Here is a 5,053-nt window from a genome sequence, read left to right as displayed (position 1 = left end):
TCAGCCCTTCTGGTATTGAGAATTCTCTTGAAACTAGTGAGAAAAATTGTTTCCGTAAAAAAAATCCAAGCCGAGGTGCTTCCGTAACGCTTCCGAGACATTTCCGTGAGCGATTTCGTGGAGATTCTTCACCGTTCTTCATCGTTCCTCATCGTTCTTCGGTCTTCAACCGGTAAGTTTCCGAAATCGAATCTTTCAATTCATTCTATGCACCCTTAGTGGTCCCTACTTGTTTTGCGTACTTTTATTTTCATTTCGTTTGTTTTCCGTAACTCCTTTTAACATGCATTAACCATTTATTTTAGCCGTTTTCTCACCTAATAAATGATAAAATGAATTTCAACCGATCATTTATGTTGTAATCTCGTTTAGACACCATTAAAATAAAATCTAACCGATCGTTCACAATCTAATCGCGGTTAAACCAAAAAAGAGACAAAATAATAATAAAATAATCAAAATATATTTGAATAAAATAATAAAAAAAATCAATCGGACGTTTTTTTCTTTGAAAGTTTCCTTGCATGAATTGACTAATAACCAAAGTGAAACTAAGGCTAAAATCAACTCACGAATCAAGCTTTGTCCGCAAAAATCACTAAAAACTGTTTTAAGGTCCAACGCCTTAAACGGTCCTCTTTGCTTTTATCGGTTAACATGGACCGTTCAAAAGCATAAAATCAACATGTAACTTTACCGCTTTTGTCGACCACCCCAGGAGATCGTTAATGGTCCAACGCCTTAATGTTTCTCTCTTTTCAAAACCAAGAGATCGTTAATGTTCTAACGCCTTAACGTTTCTCTCCTTTCCAAAAATCAAAAGATCGTTTAATGGTCCAATGTCTTAAACGACTTTTGTTCGGTCGAAATATATCTTGCAAAAAAGATAAAAAAAACAACTTAACCAACATTCAGTTCTAAAAGAACTACGTAGGTCTGATTTCCTCATCGCAATTGAGGATAAGTAGGAGCGAGGGAAACACCCTTGTCGACCACAAAAAAGATAAAAAATGCAAAAGGCATAAAAAGACATAAAAACATTAAAAAAGGGGAAAATAAAAAAAAAATCAAAGACATGATATTTGCACATTTGATTAAAGGCCATCGTCCCTTCTGACGGACGTGCGGGGTGCTAATACCTTCCCCATGCATAAAAACAACTCCCGAACCTTTCACACTTAAAGTTCGTAGACCACACATTTTTCGGTTTTTCTGACGTTTTCCTCAAATAAACGTTGGTGGCGACTTCACACATTTTTCTTTCTTGGAAGACGCACCCGTGAGCCCCGCGTCGCCCACCCTCTGAAGGGTAGGCTGTGACAGTTGGCGACTCCACTGGGGACTGTTTTTAGAGAGTTAGGCCTATTTAATCTTTTGTGCAAAAGTTGTGTTTTCCCTTTCCTCGATTTCCCTTTTCCTTTATGTTCTTGTATAAAATTTCTTCGATGCTTTAAGTGTGTTTTAATGTATGCATGAGATAAAGATGTTTTCATTTGATGCACACAACACCAACACCTTTTTGCACACACGATGAGTTGAAAAGGGGGCCCTATACCCGGGTCCATGGGAACATAAGGAGTGGAGGTGAATCTGTGGTCATGCTAGGTCTCCGACTTGCTTGATAACAGTGAACCCTCATCTAAAGTTTTTCTCTTTGATAACATATTGTTGCTGGTAGTCCCTACTGCCGCAATATGTTTTTTCGAAGGGGATGATACCTCTAGAAATCGTCAAGAGAGATATGACCACCTTAGGAATTATCACTAAAAGCCTTTTAGTTCTTCCTTTTTAAGTCCCTAAAATAGGGGCACGAAGTGAACACGTTGCATGCCTTTTAAACACTGCCATGCATATAGCCTAAATGTCATGTACGCTTTTGCTGTATGATAATTTGTGGATATAGCCATGCTGTGTGCATCTCCTTGTTACCCTTTTTTTTTCCGCATTTGCATCATGTCATCATGCACGGGTTGTGTCTTGATCCCCTCATTTGGTCACAAGAAGTCAGAAGGTCCGTGTAACCTTCTAAAATGCATGCATCGGGCGTTGTGCTGCCTGAATGCTTATTTAAGAAAGAAATGATCTCCCGGGCTCTCGTATCCGTAAAATGCATCTCTGCCATAAGCATTTCTTCATGAATTCCTCCATTTTTACCCGTGATAGATGTCGGAGCATTGATTCGCACAGGTTTTTCACTTTTTAGTAAAAAAATGGGATCGAGTCAAATGCCTTGGCTTAAAAAGAGATTCTATCAGGTCAAGATCAAGAGCCTAGGGATCGCCAGTCTGAAAGAGTTAGGACAGTTGATGGGTCAACTCCAACGACAAGCCTTCCGCAAAACCTATGGTAAGATCTGGGACCTAACTATGGCGGAGGTCTCCACAGAGGCCATTGCATCCCTCGCTCAATATTATGACCAGCCTTTGAGGTGCTTCACCTTTGGAGACTGCCAATTAACACCCATGGTGGAAGAGTTTGAAGAGATCCTGGGATGCCCACTGGGAGGAAGGAAACCATATATTTTCTCAGGCTTCTATCCCTCCTTGGCTAGAATTTCCAAAATAGTCAAAATATCGATATAGGAATTGGACCGAGGAAAACAAGTCGAAAATGGGGTGGTTGGAGTACCAAGGAAATGTTTGGAAGCAAAGGCAAGAGTCTTGGCAAGTCAAGACGAATGGGCCCCATTCATGGACATCATGACACTCTTGATCTTTGGGGTGGTCCTCTTCCCAAATGTAGATGGGTTGGTGGACCGAGCAGCGATTGATGCTTTTCTTGCCTTTTACGACCGCAAGGAAAGCCCGGTTGTTGCTATCTTAGCCGATCTATATGACACATTCGACCAAAGATGTGAGAAGAACAATGCAAGGATCATTTGCTGTACACTGGCTCTCTACGTATGGTTGGTTTCACACTTCTTTTGCCAAGAGATGAGACACTTTTGCTCGCTAGAAGGCCACCGCTCATGCACCGAGAAAAAAAAGGCAAATTGGGACCGACTCTTAGCAAGCAAAGAAGGAGCGTCTATCAATTGGTTCCCCCGATGGAAGGAAGGAAGAACCGAGATTCTTATTTCGTGCGGGAAATTTCCAAATGTTCCCTTGATGGGGACGAGGGGTTGCATCAATTACAATCCTGTCCTCGCCATAAGACAACTTGGTTACCCTATGAGAGGGGCATCATCAGAGGAAGGCCTCACACCTTTTATTACACGAGGTTTCAATAGCATCAACGCGGGGGTGCTTCAGAGGGTCCGCAAGGCATGGGAAATGGTGCAAAGGAAGGACAAGGAACTTAGGGGAAGTAGCAACGGGCCTATCGGTGGTTACCATAGATGGTTGAAAGCCTATGCACAAGGTTTGGATTGGCTCCCGAGTTTGAGGACCACTAAGGAGATGGAGGGTGAAGCTCTGGAAAAAGATGAAGAGGTACAGGCCCTCAAGGCAGAGCTTGAGAAAGCCTAAACAGCCAAAGAGGGGATTCGAAAAGAGAACGCCGAACTGAGAGACGTCAACATAGCCACCACCAAGGCCTTAGAGCAAGAGGCCAAGAGGGCCCGCAAGGAAGAACATGGCCGGAACAAGTTTCGAGGGGCTCTGTGGGGCAGTAACAGCGAACTTAAGCTCCAAAGAGAGGAAAGGGACCAATCACGATTAGATGGCGTAATTCTGAAGGACGAATTGAAGACTTGCCTAAGGTCAAAGAGGAGTTTGTCTCAGCGGTTAGGCGAGATCGAAACAAACATGTTGGCCATCATCAACAAGTACAAAGAAGAATTAAGTTTGGCCATCGCCCACGAGCACAAAGTGGCAGACGAATACACTCGAGTGTACGCGGAGAAGGAGGCTAGAGGAAAAGTAATTGACTCATTACATCAATAAGCGACGATGTGGATGGACTGGTTTGCTCTCACTTTAAATGGGAGCCAAGAACTTCCCCGATTACTGGCAAAGGCCAAAGCAATGGCAGACGCGTACTCCGCCCTCGAGGAAATTCATGGGCTCCTCAGCTATTGTCAACATATGATAGACTTGATGGCCCATATAATTAGGAGTCGTTAGCGAGTTTGCATTATCACTCAGACTAGTTATAACCTTTTGAATAAAATGAGTTTATCCCATGATTTTACTCCAAAAAAATCAGTGCGAATCAAATCACTCCCCCATTTCATCTCTAGCATGCATTCATTTCTCATTACGTACTCCTTACATTTGGTCTTTTTAGGAAAGACGCCATAACTAAGCGTGCCCCAAGGAATCCCTATCGCACCAGATCCAAATCTAGGACGATGGGTGACCTAGAGGAAGTACAGGAACAGATGAAAGCTGACATGTCGGCTTTGAAAGAACAAATGGCTTCCATGACGGATGCCATGCTGGGAATAAAACAACTAATGGAGAGTAACGCGGCCACCGCCGCTGCTGTTAGTTCGGTTGCCGAGGCAGACCCGACTCTCCCGACTGCTGCGCACCACCCTATTCCAAACATGGTGGGACGAGAGAGAAGCACACTGGGGCACATCAGCAACTCCCATCCGGGGTACAATCGAAGTACTTACCCCTACGATTTACCACCCAATTACACACCACCAGCCATACATGACGACGTGGGTCACGTTCCTCCCCTCATCCTCGAAGGGGAGCCTCCTCGACATCCTGACGGGGTCCATGAGAATCCTCGAGAGCATGCTCAGGAAGACGTCGACTCCTACTCCCCGTTTCCCGCTGAGGGGCCGGCGCCCAACGCACTACCTCAACCCAACATCACGGGAGAACCTCAAAGCCACCCAACGCAGCCAATGTTTCTGTCCGTGGGAGGGCCATCCCCGGCAGTGTAAGGAAAGGGGAAACTCGATCTCATCGAAGAGAGATTGAGGGTTGTTGAAGGGTTTGGCGATTATTCGTTCGCAGACATGACCGACCTGTGCCTGGTGCCAGACGTCGTCATCCTTATGAAGTTCAAGGTACTTGACTTCAATAGGTACAAAGGGACGACTTGTCCTAAGAATCACCTAAAAATGTATTGTCGTAAGATGGGTGCTGTCATACCC

Source organism: Glycine max, chromosome 17 (assembly GCF_000004515.6).
Source record: "Glycine max cultivar Williams 82 chromosome 17, Glycine_max_v4.0, whole genome shotgun sequence".
NCBI lineage: Eukaryota > Viridiplantae > Streptophyta > Magnoliopsida > Fabales > Fabaceae > Glycine > Glycine max.
This window is presented reverse-complemented; position numbering follows the sequence as displayed.